At 38.1% G+C, this 25,741-nt stretch overlaps 1 protein-coding gene and 1 pseudogene across 1 annotated transcript in view; one reads left to right on the plus strand and one right to left on the minus strand.

Annotated features, from left to right (window-relative positions):
• The window catches only part of LOC140929483 (T-complex protein 1 subunit theta-like), a 145,475-nt gene that overhangs the window by 17,347 nt on the left and 102,387 nt on the right, over nucleotides 1-25,741 (plus strand). The gene's annotated exons all lie outside the window — the stretch shown is intronic.
• On the minus strand, nucleotides 995-21,888 carry LOC140924100 (uncharacterized; annotated as a pseudogene).

Consider the following 25,741-nt stretch of genomic DNA (forward strand, 5'->3'; position numbering starts at 1 on the left):
CCCTAACAGAAAATTTGAAATGAAAAAAATATAGGTTAACCCTTTAAACCCTAATATCAAAATTCAAATTCTCCTTTGTTATCTTTATACGTTTTCAATAGAATTCGTTGAAGTATCAATTAGATTCATTTTGTGTGATCATGTCCTCAATTCCCATGACCACTTTGTTTTATAAAGGAGTGATATTACAAAGAGAAATTTGACACTGGTCACTCTTAGAGCTTAAAGGGTTGAGCCGCCCTGTGGGAAAAAAAATCATGCGAGACCTTTTGCAAACTTTAAGACGGAATCCACTAGGAAATTGAGTAATTTTTATTCTCAGTGGACAAAAACCTTGTACCAGAATAGTTTAAAGAATATTGCATTCTTTTTGACATTTTTTAAGGCCTAAAGATGTAATTAGTCATCTGTAATAACACCAAAGAAAATTTCTCCTGGGAGTCCGAGAAAATGAATGTCAAATTTCAAAATAATTGTGAAAACACAGGTAAATCTCTTTCTCTCTTTCATATGAAGATGTAATTTTGTGAAATTTGACATTCATTTTCTCGGGCTCCCATAAGAAATTTTCTTTGGTGTTATTACAGATGATATATTACATCTCTTGTTATTTGGGCGTGCCCCAGGTAGAGTAATCGAGATGGCTTGTTTTGAAGCAAACTTGCAATAGGCACGCAATACGTGCTAACGTAAACAAGGCAAGTAAAAAGGAGAAGCGAGGCGAATGTCAGCCATGCGAACGTCCTGTACAAGGTAAGAGGCATGTTGGAAAGAAAGCTCCGCTAGCAAGGTACTTTATCCCACTTTTACGATCTCAAACATTAATCTAAATGTTCAGTGTTTTTACCTCATCTAAATTTGGAAGTTTGAAGTCCGGAGATGAAAACTGTTAAAAATATTCGTACTATAACGGGTTTTCGTCGCAATAAGACTTTGAGCGATGCTGAATTGTTCTGAGGTCGAGAGCGAAAGGAGATGTTGCGCAAAAATGTTGTTACTTGCAGCCTAGAAAGATTAAAAGAAAGATGACAAATACATTTAGGAATTGGTGAATGAACTTAAAAGGAATTGGCCTATTGTCGGTACTAAAAAATACTAATAGATTCACGTGCGTGTTTGCTCGTAAGTGCTAAAGTCACGTATGTGGGAAAAGTGTGGATAAGATACAGCTGTTTTGAGACGTTTATCTTGATGATCTTGTCTTACATATCAAAATGTACGGATCAATATGTGAGGTTTTGGTATAGGGCTTTCGTGAACAATGTGTATTTGATAATGTGTGACATTTCTTTGACGAGAGGATCGAAATGCACCAATCATACAGTCTAGTGAGTCTCTTATTAAAATAAACCACCCATCATGAGGCAGCGTTTATTCGAGGGCGGCGTTTAATGGAGGAAATACGGTACGCTTAGTACAACCACGCCCAAATATACGCTCCCACAGAGTCTTGTTGAAATCCGTTTCAGGATTCGACATTTTTATACTAGAAATACGGTTTTAATTTCCGTGATATTGCTACCACAAGAGTAAAATATTAAAAACGCCGAGTAACATTAAATAAAAATTATTAAAAATTCAACTGTTATTGTTGAATTCTGTTTGATTGCTTCCGCCAGTGCAGTACCGTCACCAGTACCAAGTCCATTCCATGACAAATCCAACTCTGTTATTGTTGAATTGTGTTTGATTGCTTTTGCCAGTGCAGTACAGTCACCAGTACCAAGTTCATTGTATCTCAAATCTAACTGTGTTATTGTTGAATTGTGTTTGATTGCTTCCGCCAGTGCAGTACAGTCACCAGTACCAAGTTCATTCGATGACAAATCCAACTGTGTTATTGTTGAATTGTGTTTGATTGCTTCCGCCAGTGCAGTACAGTCACCAGTACCAAGTCCATTCCCTCTCAAATTCAACTGTGTTATTGTTGAATTGTGTTTGATTGCTTCCGCCAGTGCAGTACAGTCACCAGTAACAAGTTCATTGTATCTCAAATCCAACTGTGTTATTGTTGAATTGTGTTTGATTGCTTCCTCCAGTGCAGTACAGTCACCAGTACCAAGTTCGTTCGATGACAAATTCAACTGTGTTATTGTTGAATTGTGTTTGATTGCTTCCGCCAGTGCAGTACAGTCACCAGTACCAAGTTTATTCCATGACAAATTCAACTGTGTTATTGTTGAATTGTGTTTGATTGCTTCCGCCAGTGCAGTACAGTCACCAGTACCAAGTTCATTGTATCTCAAATCCAACTGTGTTATTGTTGAATTGTGTTTGATTGCTTCCCCAGTGCAGTACAGTCACCAGTACCAAGTTCATTGTATCTCAAATCCAACTGTGTTATTGTTGAATTGTGTTTGATTGCTTCCGCCAGTGCAGTACAGTCACCAGTACCAAGTTCATTGTATCTCAAATCCAACTGTGTTATTGTTGAATTGTGTTTGATTGCTTCCGCCAGTGCAGTACAGTCACCAGTACCAAGTTCATTGTATCTCAAATCCAACTGTTATTTTTGAATTGTGTTTGATTGCTTCCGCCAGTGCAGTACAGTCACCAGTACCAAGTTCATTCCCTGCCAAATACAAGTGCGTTATTTGAAGAAGCGAGCCAAGAGTACGAGCTAAGAGCAGATGAAGGGTACAACTCTTTTCGTTTTTACATTCTTTAATGCATTCCAGTGCAACTGACAACCTATCCTCATCGTTTACTTGCTTAGCAATACACGAGACGAAAGCCTTTATCGCTTGTTCCGATTGCGAAGCTAGCATGCCGCATGTGAAGAAAAGCACCTGTTTAAGCTCTTTAAAATATCTGTCGTCGGCAATTAAGGTTTCTGGACAAATTTCGTTGTCTAGAACCTGGCAACAGAGGTGAAATGCCGCAAACAGTTCCTGAAATGTTTTATGTAAAAAGCAATAGTTCAGAGATGGTCTCACTTTTTTAGGGCTACACTCAACGGACAAGAAGCCGAATTCAGGTAATTCTTCTGAGCAATTTTTAAACTCGCCTTCTTCGAGGGACAGGTTATTATGAAGCAGACCGTTCCAGGCGATGGAGCCAAGCTGTCTTAGTTGAGTCTTGTATACTTTAGTGAGGTCTTCGTCTTTGGTATTTGGTAATGGTAATCCTTTCTTTTTCCTATATCTTCTAAGAACACACTCTACCATTTCTAGATACAGCTGTGTACCACTTTCTGCAAAAATACCATCAGAGTCCTCACAAAGAAGACAAAGAAGTACAGTGTTTAAAGGACTTTCTGTCAACTGTTGGAGGTTTTCGTCAGACTCTAGTTTGTTTATAAGCTTCTGGGCCAAATGCGGTTCCACTTTGAAATACCTGAAAATGAACTCTCGGGCGTCTTCTTTGGTGAAACCTTCAATTTCTAGCAAGGTATCGCAGCACTCACGCACCTCCATCCCAACCTCTTGTCGTGCTGTAGCTACAATGTAACACTTTGGTAGCACTCTTCCTTGAATGACTTCCTTAAACGCTGCAAACATATTGGCAGGCAACTCATCCAATCCGTCAAGTATCAGTAAAATTTCGGGCTGATTACAGCGAATGAATTTGAAGAATTCCTCCTTATCTTCTTTTGTGCAATCTCGAGGCAGAAGCTGGTCATCAATGGCGTCCCAAAGGACAGACTTGAAGATTTTGTTCGCTTTCTCTTTTTCAGATCGAGGGAGAGGTTGTCCTTCGGTGGCCTTCGAAAGGCAAGACTCTATTTCTCGGCATTTAAGCAGTAAAACAACTTCGAAGTTTGGAAAAAAACTTCCTGAAGGATCTTCTGCCACTTGTTTGTTCGCTGTCCAATCGTAAGCAAGTTTATTACAGAATGTGGTCTTTCCTATACCTGGCGTCCCTTCAACTAAGACCGTCCTAGGATGAGCGCATTCTTCGTGGGGTTTGAAGATATGTTTCATAGTAACAGTTTCATCAGTCTTTATTCCCCGTTCTTTCTTTCTGCTCACTATTTTGAGTCTGGTAAAATTGTTATCAAGGCTTAATCGAAACTTTTCCCACCATGGAAAGGGTGCAAACCATCTTTCACGGGTGCTGTAGAGTTGGCGAATGCCATCAACAAATCCAGTTGGGTAAAAACCACCTGAAAATAAAAGATATATCGTGTTTAAGTCGAACCCCCACTTCACAGACACCACCTTAATACGGACATCTCTCTCGTTGTTTTATGGACAGTTTCCTTTAACACTGGCAAGAGCCCTTATATTGTCTCAAAATTCAACCCGCTTTAAACGGACACCTGTGTAAGTAAGCCACCTCTATAGAGTGCATGGCATATGACTACTAATTCGAGGGTCCTACAGATGTTTCCAGCTCCTCCGAGTTTCCACTGACTTTTCCCCCTTGAGAAAAACAAGTTGCACTCTTTTAAAGCAAAACATTGAAATTATTCCCTTTACACTAAGTCTTAATTGCTTTGTGACGACTCAATCTAAAGGCAGCGAAACGACGATCACGGTTATAATTCTTTTCATGTATTCGCTGATAAAGCAATTTTCAATCTCTAGCGAAAATCACTCTATTACAAGCACAGTCTGTTAATAAAGATCAGCTTAATCAAAACGATGGCGCCGGCAACGAGTGTCACTAAAACTTAAGGTAATTCCCTTGTTTTGCACTGCGCATCACCTACTGCGCATAACATGACGACATCAAAGCTGGTGGTGATTTTCACCAGTCACCTGAAAAGACGTAACGGCCCTCTTTTTAGTTTTAATCGTTTTAATTGTGATTCTGACAACCCTCCCCGGCTAAAATGGTGTTGGGCTTAAGACTCGCCCCAGTCCCCGCGCGCAAAATCCCCATTTGAAGCTGGAATTGCCCCTTTTGTTGTCTCTGCAAGGAAAGAAGAACGGTGATTCCCCTTTTTTTTATTGGTTATGGCTAGAAGAAAAAGATATTTAAAGGAGAAAAAAAATCTGGTTAGTAGAAGTTTTATTATTATTTTTTTATAAGAATGACGTAAAATGCCGCATTTGGAGACACAGTATAAACGGTCCACGTTTTAAATTACTTCCAAGATCGAGCAATTTAAAGTCACTATACTGAAAAATTACAGCCCAGATCAACAAACGGGCTTTAGATTTTAGTATATTTCATAGGTTTTTTTTTGTACGAGAAAGATTTTTGACGGTTGTTCCAGCTTCGAACATTCCGTGCGCAACTTGGCAAAAAACACTTAGAATAACGGGCTCGCGAGGCGAAATCAAGCAAGGTGACCCCATCCATTTACTGCAGATTTTCAATGTACTGACTGTCAATTGGACCAAGTTTTCAAAACACTTGATAGTACACCCTTGTCAGTTAGACGGGGTCTAGGGTTTATCGTTCATATCCGAGAAGACTAGAAAGTCTAACCGTTTGCAGATGTCTTTCCAAAGGCAGCACGTTCTCCTTAGATATTAAAAAAACCCTGAGTGTTGGTCCGGCCGGGGCTTGAACCAGCGGCCTCCAGCTCGGCAGACCTGCGCTTAACCAATTGAGCTAACCAGGCGGGGTTAATGAAGTGCGGTGGATATGAAGCCCGGCCAACTTCATTGTCATGTTTTTGTTCGCTTTTTTGGACTTGACCGCGCACCTTTCATTGTGAACTAACGGACCAATAGCAACGTCCTATAAATTTATTCAGTCATAATTTGTGAACCAAGACAAAACATTGTACACGCTCAGCGAGCCCTCAACAGAACCTGCACCCCATTGTTTCCATCTTTGATTTTTGCAGGCTTTCAGAACCTGTGTCCTCTACTAAACTAACGGGACCACTTGCACTATTTTCCTTCCCATGACCTGGACATTCAAGAACAAAAATAGCCAGAATTTCAGCCGTCTCCTCGAGTCGCAAACTTTTTTGTTTACGACATTATTAAAACAAGTTGCTTCTTTCGGAACATGTAAATTACATAACTTGAAAGATGAGTGCCCTTAAATGCAGAAACTAAATTCTGTCACTGAATTGGAAGCATAGATTTCGAGAATCTCTTGATTGATTCTAATTTTCCAACAATTTAAGGTCGACATTTTGAACATTGAATCTGCTGTTATTGACGGTTCTGTGTAAGCATAGTATTTTTGAATAAAGAAAGAACAGTGAAGAAGCAACTAGTTTTAATAATGTAGTAACCAAAAAATACACCATTAAATCTGGATGAAAACGTAATTGTGAAGTGTTTTCATAAAGGCCCATTGGTTTTATGTAATGCTTTAGTTGTATAGACGCTGTATTTTCAGTCAATTTTTCGCACGTTTCTTCGATAGTTTGCCGATAAAACGCACATGGTTTAAAGAGCAAAAACGGTTGTAAAACTAAAAAGAAACTAATTATACTGTTCAATAAATCTTTGTAATTAGCAATTATTGAATGAATAATAAATGGCTTTATTATAGCTGCTACATTTTGCATGATGTGCCGTGTGCTTTTGTTCATATTTATTGTTTCAAGGAAATGTGTTAGTCGGTTGCTCTATTCAAACCTGCTGGCTACTTCAATTTTTATTGCAACCCCTGCAGCCGGATCGGCCACTTGGTTGAAAGCCGGCTTTAATCTACCCACCACTTAACTGAGGGATTGATATGGCTGTATTGCAGACTCCTTAGCAAAAGACTTATCCCACGCAAACGGCTATTATTTTTCTAGCACATTGCAAATCCTCGTACTCTAGAAGCTGGTTCCGAGTTATGAAGCCCGTCAGACGTCTTTGTTATAATATATAGATTTAGCCAGGGCTAAAAGCGAGGCTCCCATCAATAAATTTATAATTCAAATCAAACAATAATCTTGTATTTCACAATTCAGTTAACTTTAGAGCACATTCATGTGACTTTTGAGGGAAAGGCTAAGTGATCTTAGAGAAGAATAATTTGCAGACAGCCCAAGAGTGAACAAAATCTTACATCGAGTTGATAGCCTCATATGTACACCTAAAACTGGCAATCATCTTCGATCACATTTAAAAGCCATAATGGCTCTTGATCACCGTACATTAGGTCTGGAAAAAAATCAGGCCCAATTTTTTGCGTTCGAGAAGTTTAGTTTACGAAATCTTGCCAACAAATCTGGGTGCGTGTAAACCAACCCTTTATGCCATTTATACATCACATCTGAGTTGAAATAGTACTATGAGGCAGTGTTTTTATCATACAGACCTCGGAAAGAATGCAGTATTTCACAATTTTGCAATACAAATTGCACTCATTCAATATTCTGGACAATCGAAGCATGCGTGAGCTTTTAGCTAAACCGTTAAAAAAATTTCCAAAATCATCTGTACGGCCAGCCGGTTCTAATTTTTGCAGTGCAAGATGTGGTCGAGTGTTTGAATAAACATTAATACAGTTACGCTCCAACATAATAAAGAATTTATGATGTTTATTTTTTATTTAATGGTTTTATCGATGGGTAATCTTGTGGTAATTTTGAAAAGCGTTTGATTCGCGCGGCATTTTGAATACTCCTGCAAGCAATGTTCACTGAACGACTGAAAACAAACGGCACAGCGATTAAAATTACAAGAGAGACTACTAACAATCAACAAAAGAATTATAATTCGGTGAAACATATACAGAGAAAACAATTTTCATTCACGAAGACAAGTGTCTCTAAAAATCCTGACTGTTCAAGCTTCAAACTTGAGTTTATGTTTTAAGCCGGCTTCCCGGTGTTTGCTTTTTTCAAAGATGAACTCGAGGCATGAAAATCGCTCAAAGCTTTCTTTTACAGCCAGAAGGATAACTAAATATTCGTTGGAACGTTTCTTTCTATTTGCGGTGAGAAAATGTTGAAAGGCTTTTTAAAGTTCTGTAAGCTTATATCAAACCTGATACTCAGCCAGATCATTGTCTCAAATCTTACAAACCTGCACAAAAAATAGCGGCATAAACTACGCTCGACTTCATTAAAAACAAACATCAAATACAATAATTACTCAGGCTTACCATTCGACATGCAGCTCCTGAAGGGTATAAAGTAAAGCCAGTATCGCTTCAGACTTTTCAAACCTCTTACGCATCAAGCAAGGTAAAAAATGAAAACAATGCCATCCGAAATCGGATTTCCGACTTTGACTAAACCAAAAACCCAATAAACAAACTAGCCATGAATAACAGAATACTTCTGATAGTAGCTGAATTTCATTTTGTACATCCTGAGCCCACGATACGGTCAAGTGATACTGTTTAGCGGATAGCCTGTTTTGACAGCTGTCAATTGATCACAACATTGATGTCCAATATGTGTGCATTATCAGTTTTCCTGCGCTCCCAAACTGACTAGAAAGTACGAGATTGAACATTGATCGCGATCTAGTAAAACAATTAACTGGTCAGCGGACAGCTTCCAAATAAATCACGTCACCTCGATGACTTGACATATGAGCCCGCGATATGCTCATGTGATACTGGTCAGTGGCTATCCTGTTTTGACAGCTGTCAATTTGTATTGTAATTTGTATTGTAAATGTCCAATGTAAAAGATGTGGATTTACCAAGACACCCCTGAGACACCTCTTCCTTCCTTTTGATTGTCTCCCCTACCCTACCCGTACAATCTGTAGACGAGTACGTACGTAAGTTCGGTCAATCACGTGACAACCAAACGAAAACAGGTTGACCATATTCGCGGGAGCCCCGCTAAAAATATTTTTGTCAGCTTTCTTTGACTTGTTTTTTCTTTATGAATTATTAACGATTTCCTAAAGCTCTCGTAAGCGACCACCCCGTATTGTTTACAATGCAGTCGCTTACGAGAGCTCATTTCCGACCAGCTCTAGTTACGACCACTTTTTTTCGAATTTCCCGGGTGGTCGCGTAAGAGAACTTTGACTGGGTGTTCCATTGTGGACTTTCACCAATTCCCCCGTAGAGCCCTTTTTGTTGTTTTCTAAATTTAACCCGCTTAAAACGAACAAATAATGACGCGGACACTGTTTATAGTCCTTAAGTGCAGAACTTATCTGCAGATCTTACATGTTCCTTTATCACTGCTCTCTTGTCCGGCGGATGTCAAGGCATCTAACTTTTCTCTAATGGCTGTTATTTCATCTTTAATCTTCTCAAATTTTTCTCTGTCTGGGGATACAAATATAAGCAAAACTTCCGTTAGTTGAAAATATACTAAGTATTGAAAAAGGTAAAGGGCGGCGTGGTTACCTAATGGTTAGTGCTGTGAACTTTGGATCCAAAAGAGTTCCGGGCTGAAGCCCTGGCGGCAGTCACTGCGTTGCCGCAGTGTGCCTCATTCCACCCAAGTGTATACATGGGTACCAGCTAATTTTATGCTAGGGGTAAACATGCCTTGGACTAGCATCCCATCCATGGAGTGGCAGAAAAATTCCTCGCCGTGTCAAAGAATACCGGGACAAGCTCTGGCCGGATGGCCCAGTTTGCCTCGAACGCAGAGGATTGAAACTCAGGGACCAGTTGTTACTGCAATCTCACGATTATGGGGATTTTCCTAGCAAATCGCAAAGCCTGTCATTCTCCTCAAATTTGTTTGTCAAAAGACGTAAATTAACTCAAAATCTTTATTGCTTGAAATACTAGAATACTAATACTACCCATACGCAAATTGCCTTCATTTGCTAAAGTTTTCAATTTCTCGCCCATGTTTCCTAGTTCGCTGTGATCTCTTCGAGGTCTTCTCTGTTTTTTTCTGGGGAAGACATTCATTGTAAGTTGAATAGTACAATTATAACTAGACTGTAAAAAAGTCGTTTCGTTTTCTTAAAATCGGTATAGCGTAGCGTGCGCGCGAGCCTTTTTCAAACTCACTCCAACAGACCTTTTGTTTGCGCGTACTTGAATACGCAAAAATACGGACTCCCAGAGACAATAGGCAAGGTCCAGCCTCTTGACGTTTAGCCTGTTCACAGACCCTCTATTTTCTATTTACCGGTCATCAAGCGCGCTTATGCAATTAAACACCGCAAGTTCTTTTGACAAAATGGCCGGAGGGCAAGCTTGGCAAAAAATCTCTCCGGCATCGATGAAAGGATGCCAATACTGATCACTATTCCCTCGTTTGTCGAATGTGGTATTGCTGTCCCAACGACTGGGGAACGTTATAATGAAATTAACATTAGCATCAATCGGTCACTCCAGTGACGATGAGGACCTAATATGGTTCTATGACGAAAGCGACAAAGAATGATAAATGCAAACTTACAAAAGAAAAATGAACGCTAGATACTTTATGGCAACTTCGTCTGAAAAAACTTTTATCAGTTCAATTGAAATGTTAGGTTCTTGTTCAAAATATAACAATAAAGCTTGTTCGATATTAGGCACTGATCGATGGTACAGTAAATGAATGCATATTGCTTCATAAAGGGCAAGAAAAGAGGAAGGTCTGAAAAATGGAACTCTACGGTATCAACAGACAAGAGCTTCCCAAGAATGTTGGAAACAAGGGAACATGTCCATTCACGTTTAAGGGTCAATGGATAAGAAAAGCATTGATTTCCTGCTTTGGAAGGATGTTCGATCAATGTGTTTTTTTCCATCAGGCCTTTATTGGACAACACTTCAGCTATTTCTCCTGTCTCTCAGCTGTTCTGTTTATTATCAAAAAATGCACATAATGCACCCAAAATTTTGCATAAGCTTGGACTTCAATTTGTGTGCAACGACTGCAACACCCGGGAGAAATTAGGAAAAAATGGTTACAAAAAATAAAGCAAAGTGCAAACAAAGTGTATTATTGGCAATACAAAAGTTGCGTATAAGCCCTGTAGATACATGCAATATAGCAGGACATGTAAACCTATCTTTACTGCTCATGAGGCAAGTTGTCAATAACACCTCAAAGGTTCGAGAGTTTCTTATCATGAGTGTGTGGTCGCTTCATGTTCTTTAAGTAGAGGAAAAGGAGGTAAGGGCAATTACTCAAGAAGTGCTTAAATCCATGTAAATAAAAATAAGATTGAAAATGAGAAGTATAGGGAAAACTTGACTCGTTGGCTTGGGGATAAGTATTTATATGTAAACCAAACAGTATTAATTGCATGTCAACGTAAGTTCTTACGTCAGGCTTGCATTATGATGCAAGGTAAATTTTGTGGTTCAGTTTTACCCTTGTTCAAAATTTTGTTTTCAGCAAAAATATCAAGTTTTTGTGTATGGTAATGTACGATACTGAGCACAAAAAAGAAAATGAAAACTGATCACACAAAATGAGAACATTTTATATGACTGAGGAGGTCGTAACTCTTATTCTGTCAGGAGTTAAGAGGGCTACCCTACTGATTTTCATAACGACTGGGATTCCCCCACCCAACAGACTGAGTCATCTTATAGAAGGTGTCTTAATTTTAGAGGGGAATAGATTATTAAAACCTTTTAAAGGCCAACATACCTTCAAGTTTGTCTCGTGAATTATCGCCGTCTTTCTTCAGTTCCTTTAACAATCCTTAAATGAAAGAATAGGTACAATAAGATAGTGAAAAAAACACAGTTCAAGTTGCTAAATACCAAATGTTTGTTTTGTTTAAACACCTTAACTCTGTACTGTTATGGGGGGGTCTAAATTTAAAACAAATCGGATTTGATCTCAAACATTGCAAGTGATTTTGGTGAGTTTTGTCTTGGGTGGTTATTTCTGTCTTGCGGATTAGAACTGGCCTCAAAGTCTTAAGACTTACAAAAAAGGTCTCGGCATCTTTGACCCTATTACTGAATTTGCAACCCCTTAATTCCTGATATAATCAGTTGAACATGTTGGCAAAAGAGACTACATTACATGCGAACGTAAAAAGTCATAGACATTAGTAGTGTTTAGCATATTTACATCCCTTTTTGGGATTTGTCTCATTTTTCAGGGGACCAATCTAAACAGCCACTTTTAATAGCAAAAACTCTAAACTCTAAACTGTGAATAAACCTTTAAAGGCATACCATTTTAATAATTATTTTATATTCAGATGATATAAAATTTTGTGCAGGTCATAAAACTTCGTGTCAAGCCGTGTGTGTCTACACTTAAAAAAGATGATAAGGAGATGATGGCAGACATTGCAAGTGTCATCTTATTACTAGCAGTCTCAGAAGAAAGACTTTAACAGATTATGGAAGCCAAAGAAGTAGATTCCGTGTTTAGGCAGATCACAACTTACTGCTTCAAGAAGTGGCCTGACAAGCACTCATTAATAAAAAAGGATGCCATAAAAACCTACTGGCAGTACAAGTGGAACTCTCTATTGCACAGACCCTGGAGGATTCAAGAGGATCGTCATTCCCACCTCCGTGTGATTAGAAATCCTCGCAAAGATCCATAAAGGACACTACAGGATTGCAAAATGCCGAGAGTGTGGTGCCATGGGAAAGCAGAGATGACCAGGAACTAGTGCAACAATCCAGAGATGCGCACTACACATAGACAAGAGGCCTGAACAGCATATTGCGGCACCTCTATTGCTCCTGCCAGAAGGTGGCTTCAGTCCTCCTCGAATTGAAAGGCATGGACTACCTGATACATGTAGCTTTTGACTACTTTTCAAGGTATGTAAAAGTGGCAGCCATGAAAAAAACAACAAGTCAACTGAGATCATTGGGGCACTGAGCGCCATATTTGCCACACGGTACAAGAGATCCCCGAAAAAGTGTGATCTAAACAAGTTTTTCAATTTGACATATCAGAATTCACCAGTTGTTCCAAAGAATAAATAAAGGATTTAAACACACCACTAGTACTCCAAGATTTTCCCCCAGCTGAATAGAGAAGTCAAGCGTAAGGTCTGTACAGCCAAGAATATCTTAAAAAAGAAAAGGACCCTGGAAAAGGGCTGCTCGCTTACAGATCAACGCCAAAAGAATGCCAGTACCTTCCCCCCAAGCTGCTAAAGGAAAGGCAGAACGGAAAAAGTGTACAAAAACATTTCACACTCAGCTTGATCCAAGGTGGCCTGATCTGCAATCACTGTGAGCAAAATGGACAATTAAGTACGCTAAAGCGCCTGCAGTCCTCTTTCAACAGCAGGCACAGAACCCTTCCTTTGAACCCAACAGATTCCGGAATAGAAGTTTACATCAAGGACCTCCAGCGTCTGAATATCTCGTAGTAATAGCTGCAGAGAAAGCTCACTTGTATGAGGTGAAGACACTCACAAGCACCATAAGGAGAAGAAACTGTGTACACCTAACACCATTGCCAAAGCAGAAACAGCACCAACCTAAACCAAACAAGACAAACACTTCAACAACTGTCACAACAGACATTGCCGATGCTAAAGTACATTGTAAATCTACAAGCACTTACCCATAACAAAAAAAAATACCAGTTGGGTAGAGAATTTTAAAAGGTGACATAATACTATGCTTATTGCATAGTTACATTTTTTTCAGTGAATACTCGAATGTATGGAGTATGTGGCGCTACTTTCAGCATTAGGATTTCTGACTTACAATACTGCATGTAGATATATCAGGTCATTAAGTCCTCTATACATATTTTAACTTTAGGTTATCTGATTTGTAATTCCAGGATACAATACATTCACTCTTGTTTGTACCTCATATGAGGCAATGGTCACTTAGATCGATCTCCAAGGTGGCCAGAGTAGAGAGGTTCCCTATAAATTCTCAAGATGCAACTATTTTGTGATCTTATTTATATTTATAAAACGCTGGTATACACCTTGATCATGGAGAACTCTTTTGCTTGAATCTAAAGCTTCACTCCTAGCACCTGCGGGATCACTGCTTGCCCCTAGCTGAACTTTAGATTTGCCTTAAAAACAAACAAAAAAACAAAAACATTCAATCATTTCCTATAAAATTATAACCAATCATTTCGGCAAAATTCATGCCCACTCCATAGCCTGGGGCCATGGCTCTTTAGTGAGGGAAAAGGTCAAATAACAGGATGAGTTTGAAGAAAAAGGTAAACTGAACGGGGGGGGGGGAGGGCGAGGGGACGACTGAGGTGGGGAAGAAAGTTGATTTCTTGCAATCTAATTTAATAGTTCATACTTGTTGTGCCATCTTTTGACTCGAATATTCGATTTGGGTACTTTCACGCCAAAGGCGCGTGTGCGCGAGTATATTTTCCCATCTCATATTTTTGGCATTTTGTAGGCCAAATAGACTTCTTTAGCTTGTATGTTTTGTTTTCCGAATAGAGGACCCAGAGGAACTTGACCCTTTGTCTCTTCATAAGATTGTGCGTAGTTATGCCGTGAATAAGATATAATTAGAAAGAAACAGTTCTCTAGAGTATTATCACATGACCTGTGTTGGGAAAACAAAACATAGAAGCTAAAGAGGTCTATTCCTCGTCTTTTTGGTGAATATCATGAAAGATAAACCCCCTTAACTCGAAAACGGTCACCTACGCCGAGAGCATAATCATGTATACTTTGATCTACTAGCTTATCAGTTTAAAAAAATTTCCAAAAAATGGCAGAAATCCGAATGTTAGATGGTAAAATGGTCATCGAGAAATGAAGATTTTGAAGACAAGAAATGAAGGGAAAGACTGAAAGTCCTAAATAAAGCAGCTAAAGGCTACGTGCAAAAGAAAAACTTGGCAAGGTAGCCTCAACAGTTAGCAAGCCAGGTCTGGAGCAGGTTTATGAAAAGGGAAGGTTGAGGGGCGTCTGGTATGGCAAAAAAAGCTCTGCTCAGTCCACCAAGCAACGTTAACGTTCAGCGCGCTCGTCTCGAATTTGTAAAGAAATACCAAAGCCTCACTGTAGAAAGGCTTTCTTTTTTGGATGAACGCCCAAAATACATAAACATATATTTTTTTTCAACTGCGTAATCTAAGAAATGATATTGTTTGGGGGTCGAAAAGGTTCTTCCGTACCAGGTGATAAAAAAGCTCAGAATGGATCACCTGGGCCTCTACGGGCGCTACATGACTTATCCAACTCCATGCCGCAACGTCTTTACGGAATGTGATAAAAAACAAAGGGCATGCTGGTTACTGAACTTCTGAATACAAGTGCCCGATAGAGCAATAAACATCTCTTAGAAATTTCATGTAAAAATAAAGTTTTGATTAAAAGTTGTAGCGCATGATATTAGAGGAACGAACTTTTGGGACACCCTGTAGTGCAGTGCAAATTTAACTTACTTCGAGTCATTGGGTAAGTTTCAATGAAATTTAGATCACTGGAAAGAAAATTTAGTTCGAGTTAGCGAGTCATCTGCGTAAAAATGACTGACAAGTGGGGAGAAATCCAAGGGAAATGGGAATTAAGGTTGATTTCCATTGACGCCTTTTTGGCTACGCACGTTAACGCACGTAAATTTTAATCAGATGTAAATAAATTAGAGGCAAGATAATAAGTGCTGAGCTTAAACGAGAAGTTGAGCGAAGTTCAATTTTACGCGTACGAGCAACCTTTCATGTATTGTCTCTATTTTATTTACGAACGTAAATTTTACGCACGTACGCACGTAAAAATTACGCGACACTGGAAATCAACCCTTAGTTCGAGTTATCGGGGTTCTACTGTAGTTGTTCTTATCTCTTATCATATTCTAATTCTAATTGTATAATCTGCAAAGGGTATATCCCATCACGGCTCAGTTATTCTGATGACATTCCGGTTTGATTCATCAGGAAAAGGTTTTGAAGAATACTTCTGGAGTAAAATAATACTGATCGACATTTATTAACTGGTATCTACCTTAGCCAGTACATTCTACATTATGTAATATAATAATCTATGTCAACATAAATCAAAAACCAGTAATAAAGTCGAAGCTCTCCTTGCGACCACTCTCGTAAGCGACCAGCTCTAGTTAAGACCACCTTTGTGAAACCAAGTTTAAACTGCGACTTACACTTTGTAATGAAAAGCTCCCGTGAGCGACCAATCCCATAAGCGACCGCGACCACTTTTGGGATTACCCAACTGAACTTTTCCTTTGTTTTTAAGTTCTCGTAAGCGACCACTCAGCGGCCACGTGACTCAGAGTCTTATTCATATAAATCAACACTTAAATGAAACTGCACACTGCGCTAATGATCTAAAAAAATTGGAGGTAAAGTTTAGCCGTGTCTTTATCAGATATTAAAGACACTCGTTAAACATCAATTTCTCTTGTTTTTTCTTTATGAATTATTAATGATTTTTTGAAGCTTTCGTAAGGGACTACCCCGTATTGTTTACAATGCCGTCGCTTACGAGAGCTCATTCCCAACCAGCTCTAATTACGACCACTTTTTCGAATTTCTCAGGTGGTCGCGTAAGAGAGCTTCAACTGTGTGTTCCATTGCGGACTTTCACCAATTCCCCCGTAAAGCCCTTTTGTTGTTTTCTAAATTCAACCCGCTTAAAACGGACAAATAATTAATATTGACGTGGACACTGTTTATAGTCCTTAAGTAAAGAACTTATCTGCAGATCTTACATGTTCCTTGATCACTGCTTTCTTGTCCGGCTGATGTCAAGGCATCTAACTTTTCTCTAATGGCTGTTATTTCACCTTTAATCTCCTCAAATTTTTCTCTATCTGGGAATAAAAAATTTAAGCAAAACTTCTATTGGTTGAAAAAATACTAAGTATTGAAATAGGTAACGAGTGGCGTGGTTGCCTAATGGTTAGTGTAAACTCAGGATCGAGAGTTCCAGGCTCAAGCCCTGGCGGCAGTCACTGTGTTGCATTCAATGTGCCTCATTCCACCCAAGTGTACACATGGGTGCCAGCGAATTTAATGCTACGGGTAAACACGCGATGGACCAGCATCCCATCCATGGAGCGGTAGAAAAATTCCTCGCCGTGTCAATGAATACCGGGACAAGCTCCGGCCGGATGGCTAAGTTTGGCTTGAACGCAGAGGATTGAAACTTGGGACCTGTTGTACATGTAATCTCACGATTATGGGGATTTTCCTAGCAAATCGCAAAGCCTTTTACTCTCTACAAATTTTTTCTGTCAAAAGAAGTAAATTCACTTAAAATCTCCACTGCTTGAAATACTACAATACTGCAGATGCTACTCATAGGCAAATTACCTTCATTTGCAGAAGTTCTCAATTTCTCGCCCATGCTTCCTAGTTCGCTTTTGATGTCTTCGAGCTCATCTCTGATTTTTTCTGGGGAAGACATTCATTGTAAGTCGAAAAGTACAATTATAACTAGACTGCAAAGAAGTCGGTTTTTTCTCAAAATCGGTAAAGCGTAGCGTGCGCGCGAGCCTTTTTCAGCGTCGCTCCAGACCTTTTGTTTGCGCGCACTTGAATACGCAAAAATAAGGACTGTTTTTAAGTCTAAATTATAACAAGAAAAAAATATTGAGAAAGATTATTATCTCTTTAGCAAAACGTAACATAATTGTGTCATGCAGTAAATGAAATGAATTTTATGAGTCAATAATTTATTGTATTACAGTAGAGTTCGGCAAGTAGCAGCCCCCGTTACTTTCGGAATTAGCAGGCCAGAGGGACCGTAACTTTCAGATAGCAGTTACTTTCGGATGGCTAAAATGTGTCGTCATTAATTAAAGAAACAAATTGACCACGACGGCGCAAAAAGCATAATGTCGCTTTCGTCCTCATTGAATTCTCTCGGTTCCATAACCTTAATTTCTCAACGTTCAGGATCATGTAACAATACTCCTGCCTTAGTTCCACCAGAGACAAAAGGTAAGGTACAGCCTCTCAACGTTTAGCCTGTTCATAGACCCTCCATTTTCTTTTAAGAGATCATCAAGCGCACGTATGCAATTGATATTAAACCGCTGTTCACAAAATGGCCGAAGGGCAAGCTTGGCCGCAAGAAATCTCTCCGGCGTCGATGAAAGGATACCAGTACTGATCACTATTCGCTCGTTCGTCAAATGTGGTTTTGCTGTCCCAACGACTGGAGAACGGTATAATGAAATTAACATTAGTGCCAATTGGTCACTCCAGTGACAATGAGGACCTTATATGGTTCTATGACGAAAGCGACGAAGAATGATAAATGCAAACCTATAGAAGAACAAAAATGAACACTAGTTCGTTTGAAAAACATTTTATCAGTTCAATTGAAATATTAGTTTCTTGTTCAAAATATAACAATAAAGCTTGTTTGATATTAGGCACTGACGGATGGTACAGTAAATGAAGGCATATTGCTTCATAAAGGGCAAGAAAAGAGGAAAACTCTACGGTATCAATAGATGAGAACTTTCCAAGAATGCTGGGAACAAGGGAACATGTCCATTTACTTTTAAGGGACAACGGATAAGAGAAACATTGATTTTCTGCTTTGGAAGGATATTCGATAAGTATTATGTTTGTTTTTGTTTTTGTTTGTTTTTTTTTTTTTTATGAGACCCTTACTGGGTAATACTTTTACTACTTCTCCAATCTCTCACGCAGTTAGTTGCAATGTTGTGACTTGGTTGCTACGGGACTGAGGCCTTTTTTGAGCCAATTTTGCTCTTCATAAATTAACTGAACAACTGTTTGTTACATGGCAAAATCTTAGAAAAAAAGTAAAAGGAAAGTGTACTATGCGAGAGAAAAAAAGCAACATTTTGGAACACCAGATTTTAAAAAACCAGAAAGACAACAGTGACGGATTAGACGATCTACATAGGCTGAAAGCAGCTTGATATAAAATTGTTTTGCAACTTGCCCAGGCTGGTATGTGACACAGCTTCTGTAAGGTACAAACAAGGTGGCTTCTTGTGCTTTTTATCACAAAGTTTAAAACATACCTTTTTCTTGGTTTGCTTCCTCTGCCGGATCTGTCAAACTTTCTAGCTTCTCCCTGATTTTCTTCTCACTTTCGAGGATCTGATTGCGAATAAACCCTGTAGGTAATATAGGGGGACACGTAAAATGATCATTACTGCTCATCAGGCAAGTAGTGACAATAACATCTCAAAGGTTCAGCAGTTTCTTATCTTGAGTGCGGTCACTTGGTCCTTAAGTAGAGGAGAAGGGGACCGTCATTACTCAGAAAATGTCACGTAATAAAGATTAAAATAGAAACAAAACAAAATAAACAACATCAGACTTAAATCTATTTGACTAAAAATGAGACTGAAAATGAAAGTGTTGGGGAAATCTTGACACGTTGGCTTGGGGATAAGTATTTGTACGAAAAGCAGACAGTACTAATTGAACGTCAAGAGTTCTTGAGTTAAGCTTGCATTATAAAGCAAGGTAAATTTTGTGGTTCAATTTTATCCTTATTCAATTTTTTTTTGTTTTCAACAAAAACTGTTAATGTTTTAGTTCAAATTTTTGTGTATGGAATGTACGATACTGAGCACAATAAAGAAAATGAAAATTGATCACGCAAAATGAGAACATAATATTTGACTCAGGAGGTCGTCACTCTTATGTTGTAGAAAGGGAGACCCTACTGATTTTTAAAATGACTGGGATTCCCCCACCCATTCCCAGCAGACAGAGTCATCTTAAAAAAGGTGTCTTAATTTTACCATGGAATTGATAATTAAACCCTTTTAATGGCCAACATACCTTCAAGTTTGTCTCGTGAGTTATCGCCGTCTTTCTTCAGTTCCTTTAACAATCCTTAAATGAAAAAAATAGGTGAAATAAAATAGTGAAGAAAACACGGTTCAAGTTGCTAAATACCAAATGTTTGTTTTGTTTAAACAACTTAACTCTGCACACTGTTATGGGAGTCTACATTTAAAACAAATCGGATTTGATTCCAAAACGTTGAAAGTGATTTTGGTGAGTATTAAGGTTTGTCTTGTGTGGTTATTTCTGTCTTGAGGATTTGAACTTGACTCAAAGTCTTAGACTTATAAAACAAGATCTCAGCATCTTTGACTTTATTACTGTATTTGTAACCCCTTCCTAATATAATCAGTGTTTTGCAGATTTATATCCCTTTTTTGGGTTTGTCTCATTTTTCAGGGGACCAATCTAAACAGCCACTTTTAATAGTAAAAACTATAAACTTTAAACTGTAAATAAACCTTTAAAGGGGTACCTTTTTAATAATAATTTTATAGTCAGATGATATAAAATTTTGTTCAGCTCATAAAACTTCGTGTCAAGCCGTGTCTACAATTAAAAAAGCTGATGGTAAGGAGATGATGGCAGACGTTGCAAGTGTCATCTTATTACTAGCAGTCTCAGGAGAAAGACTCAAAAACTCAACAAAATGAAAAGTCAGGGAGGGCCTCAGGGGAAATATGGGGTTGAATGATTTAAAGAATGGACTGCTGATAAGGATGAAAATTTTACATAAAAAATACTAATAACCATGAAATTTTACATAATGTGGTCCTTACATAATTTGCAACTAATTAATAAGAAAAGTCAAAACTTTGAAAAAGTAACTATTGACGACAGAAAAATTCTTTATTCTAAAAAACGAAGCAAAAAAACCGTCAACCAGTCAAAGTTTTATTTTAAAATTAAATACCATGTTTTTAACCAAGAGAACACCAGACCAATCCATTTCAAGATACGACTGTTACCGAGAAAGAGTTGGCGAAAACAGTCACAAACAATTCTTCCCAGTTTGTAATTTCATTAAACTTATCAATGCCCATTATGTCACGTTGCAGTTAGATTTGACGACACTCTCCTCTAGCAATTTTCCCCTCTTGTACGATTAGTCACTGTGGAACTTTCTTTCATTTGGAAAGAAGGCTGGGATAAGAGCATAAACTGTGTACTTCAGTTGCACAACGTATTTGCACAACTATATCTGAACAGCCTATGTAATTTGCCTGCTTTTGTTTAAATAACATTTTTCAATCAACACGTTTTACAAAGGGAAATGCGTTAATTAGCAATCGTATTGAAATGGAATACCCTGGGGAGGTTTTTGAAGCTGTTTAAAACACTCACAGTACATGTTTTATCACTGGTTAAAAATTTTTGCGCTTTGTGCTCAATTTTAACTAATGATAAAACAATTCTGTTCTTATTTTGAACATTACTTAAACTGACTCCTGTAACCAAAAACTCTGTATCACTTGTTAGTCAGGACAATCTCAAAGTGCATCTTCTGCAGCTGTGGCTGACCTCTTTGTTGAATGAGTTACTCTTAAACATATGAATGTGCATATTAGCACATGTTTTTACCATACTTACATGTATAATAATAATTAGTTATTCTTTAGTTTATCTGTATTCATTATTTTTTTGTTGTAAATAATAAATTATTACTATTTATCATTGTCTGCATTATAAATAACGTATAAAGATCCTCAATAGTGGGAACACAATAAAGTCTATAGTACTGTATTGAATTGAATATAGTATTACATTGTTATTTCTTGTATCCGCAATAAATATGCATGGTGCATTTTCAAGTTACCTTCAATCTCATCAAGTCTGTCTTTGCTGCTATCATCATCTTTCTTCCACTCCCTCAGTAATTCTTGGTAGTGTTTCTCGATGACAGGATCCATACTCTCAGTCTTCAGCTTATTGACAGCGGTGGCATCTGCACCCAGTCCTACCAATGCATTACTGATATCCTGCCAACAGGAATTAAATGTTGCATCATCCACAGATGCCTGGCTGGCATGTCCATAGACATGGTTTCTGTAATATTTCACCCTAGCTATGTTGGCTTCAGCACTTGTATCTGCAGCAGGTGGGAGATTATCCCAACCAGTGGTTGGAGGAATCAAGCCACATATATTCCTTAAGAGCAACATCAGCAGTGTGACATCAAAATCTTTTGAAGATACGGATGAAGGTGTAGAGGGGTACAGCTTGGCCCATTGAGTGGGATTGAGAATTCTCTTCTTTCTAAGTGCCTGCAGTATTGGATGTACAGGAGGCTTTGTAAGAACTCCATGTAGGCCTGCTGGTGGGTGAATGCTATCAAACTTGTTTCTCAATGCCTGGGATCCTACATCCACAAGAAGACGACACAGACGGGCATAATTTGTGGTCTACTTGGTAGATGCGTATGACGGCATAGCAGCAGAGGCCATGTTGAATAAATTCTGTTACCTGTAAATTAGGAAAAATTAAATTTATAAAAAATAACAATAGGAAAATGGGCAACCATAATTTTATAGGCACAAAGAATGTAGCACATATGCAGCATTTATTAAAGTACATTGAGTGATCAACCCAAAGGAATTAATTACACAGAGTACAAGGCTAAACAAGGACTCCACTGCATGGTGGATGCATATGACAGTGTAGCAGCTGAAGCCATGTTGAATAAACTTTGTTAGCTGAAGACTATTTAAGGTACTTCCCTTGTTTTGCACTGCACATCACCTAGTGCGCATAACATTGCCACTTCAAAGGTGCAATGATTTTCACTGGTCGCCTAAAAAGGAGTAACTAATCGGTCCCTTTTGTAGTCCAAATGCTTTTAATAGCAATTTTGATTATTCTACCTGGCTAAAAAAGTGTTTGTCTTGAAACTCACCCCAGTCTTCTTGCACAAAATGATCATCTGAAGTGGGAATTATCCTTTTTTTTGTCGTTTTGCTATGAAACTAGAATGGTAACATTTTTTTTGCGTTTTTTACTAGTTATGGTCACACGAAATATATGTATTAGGGAGAAAAAAATCTGGATAGTAGAAGTTGCATTTGTTTAGATATGAATGACGTGGAATTTCCACATTTAGAGCCACAGAGGACACAGAGAGGTACGAGATAATCTTAAAACCGCAGTCCATTTCTCTACAGGTAATTTGAGGTCTCTTTTAAAACTGAAAAAATATAGCCCAGGCAAACAAACGTGCTTAAGGTTTAGTACATTGTAAGATTCAATAGTGCTTGCTATAAAATAAGAATTCTTGAAAGTTGTTTAAGTTTCAAACACTTTGCAAACAAATAGGAAAAAATACTCAGAATTACAGGCACACTAGTCAGGGCAAAAACAAGCACTGTGACCCTATCTTTTTATTGCAGATTTTGAATGTTCTATTATATGACTGACATTTGTGCCAAGTTTGAAAAAACCTGGAAAAGTATAAACATTTTTAAGGGAATAAACTTAGTGCATAAAATGAAATCGCGACAAGAGACAACCTTCCTCGGCCAAATTGCAACAGTGATGGCAAAGCCGACAATAAGCAACAAGCATTTATAAACACCGACACGAGACGTTTTAAAATTCAGACGGGCGACATGGGACCCCCCCCACCCCCCACACCTCTGGCAGGGCCTCTTAAATAGCCACAAGGAATTGTAGTACAGCTAACCTCAAGGATAAAAATTCCCACTAATTTTCTTTCACTGAATATTGCTACAATGCATACACACATTTAGAGCACTTAGAAAAGGACATTAAGTCATGCACCCAAAGTTACACAGGGTACAAAGCTAAGGATTCCATAGCTTAGGATTTTTTAACCAGTGCAAAAAGTGCCTCAGGGGGCCTGGGCTCCAGTCAACAGTCATAAACTGTCTCTAAAGCGGAAACCGTTGCAAAACTGTATTAAAAAAACTGCAGACTATATGAACCGTAGTGTTTCTCAATTTCATATATTTGATTGGTTTAAAAATGTAAATTGAATTCTCGTCTAACTCCTCTTTTTATCAAATTAAAGTTTCATTTTTGGCGTGCTTAAGAGGCATGGTCGTCTTCCCTCACTGTCCATTTGATAGGCTGATCTTCACATGACTTGATCACGTGATCAACTTTTGGTAAACACGAAAACAGTTCACTTTTGAAAACTTTTGTTAGCACAAGCTGAAAGAGCATTAAAAATAGGTAACCTAAGAAATTTCAGCCATATATCTCAAAAGTAGCAATTGCAACAGCCGCCAAAAGTTAGAAGCATTTGTATGAGAAAAACAACTTTTGTCATCCAGCCATGCTTGTTGCATGGTTTTCCATATAAATCCTTAAATTTCGAAATTTTCCAAACTGTCATGAAATATTTCCTTACAACAACAACAACAGTTTATTTCTACTACTGTAGACAACTAAAAGACTTATTAAGCATTACAGGGTTCAAATCTCCTTTTAATTCATAACAGACAATTTGAGCACTAATAAATGCATAAGAAAAGGATTACACTACAGTATAAAAATTTTAGAGTTTACAAGGATTTGTATGGAAAACCATGCAAGCGTGACTGGGTGCAAAGGTTCTTTTTCTCATACAAATGTTTCTAACTTTCATCGGCCGTTACAATCGCTACTTTTGAGATATACAGCTGAAAATTCTCAGGTAACATAATTTTAATATGCTCTTTCAGTTTGTGCTCACAAAATTTTTCAAAAGCGAAATGTTTTCATGTTTACAGAAAGTTCATCACGTGATCAAGTCATGCAAAGAGCCTATTGTGCTTTCCTTCCCCACAAACATTAAAGGGAGAAGAGACTGTGTAAAGAGACAGAGAATGTTTGTGTGGGAGACTGGGAGCTAGAAATAACTGTTTTAGAGAGTCCCCAATAGGTTTTTTGGGATCCAGGATTAAATTTCTCTTATTTGAGGCTCATGATTCCGGATTTTAAAGCAAAATAGGGGCGAGATTCGGGATGAAAGTCGGCACAAAAGGTGGGATCCAAAAAATACAGTCTGTAACCCTGAGATCACGGGACTGCCTGAAATTTTGGGTCAGGATTACGGGATCGAAAGAATGGGGACTCTTGTTTTATACAGGTCAACAATCCATTTCTCTAATCTTTTCCTTTTAAAGCTATGTATTTAAAAAACAGTCCATAGTCCACTTTTATACTTAAGTCCATGTTTTATACCCAGTCTTCAGTCTGTGGTCCGCAGTCCACAGTCCATGTTTTATACTGAAAAACATATTGTTTGCTATGCGTATAAAATAGTAAAATATAATAAAAGGTATTTTGTGACTGCATGTGACTCCCTGCTTTAATTTTATGCTGAATATTGTGTTAAAAATAAGCAATGTTGAAATAGAAATATGTCTCTCTCCTTCAGTGTCTTCAGCTTGAAGCACTGATTTCATACAATCATCAATTATTCTAGAAGTAATCTTTCAAAACCCTTATATCTTTTTAGGCTTACCTTCAACACATGAAGTATGTTAGGTCACAGATAAGCTTGGGTTATACGCAATTTATTCCTGAAACATGAACACAACTACATTAATAATGAGCTAAACAAAATTCACATTTCCTGGCATTTTTACACCATTATGATGCTTAGAGTCCTGGTCTACCAGTGAATGTCAGACTAAAATTGATCTTCTTGCATTTATAATCGTGGAAATCATGCTAAACAAAATAGCCTAACTTGATTATGATCTGTATACAAAACAACATGACCAGGAGGAATATGAGAAAAGGTTAACTTGGATCTTTCTCTTACGACTGCATGTAAACTGGGAAGGATTTCAGAATACTAATGCTGGGGTTTGTACCAAAGTGCATTCCTTTCAGGCCCACACCACGCCACCCCTTCCCCCCCACTCCCCTTACAGAAACAAGAAGGCACTACTAAAACAGCTGAGACGAGTTTTGATAGACAGAGAATTAAAGAAATAACAAAAAGAACATATCTACAGTCAACTTAATAATTAAGCCACTAAAACTTGGAGTTGCAATGTGAAAGTAAGTGATAGCGAATGAACTGAAAGGAAATATGGAGAATACACCTTGAAAATAAATAAAGTGAAGAAAATGAAAGTGACTCCTGGGTAAGCCTTTTCAAAGAGAAAAAAATGTTATTTTTGTGTATTATTTTGTAATCTATAAAAGAGGAATTATAATTATTTATTATATAAACACCAATGAAATACCAGGTGAGCTTCTGCGGGAAAACATGATACCTTCACACGTGAAAATAACATGTTATTTTCACATGTGAAAATATCACCGTTGCTATGGCTACATAATAAA

The sequence above is a fragment of the Porites lutea genome, chromosome 1 (genome assembly GCF_958299795.1).
Source record: "Porites lutea chromosome 1, jaPorLute2.1, whole genome shotgun sequence".
Taxonomy (NCBI): Eukaryota; Metazoa; Cnidaria; class Anthozoa; order Scleractinia; family Poritidae; genus Porites; species Porites lutea.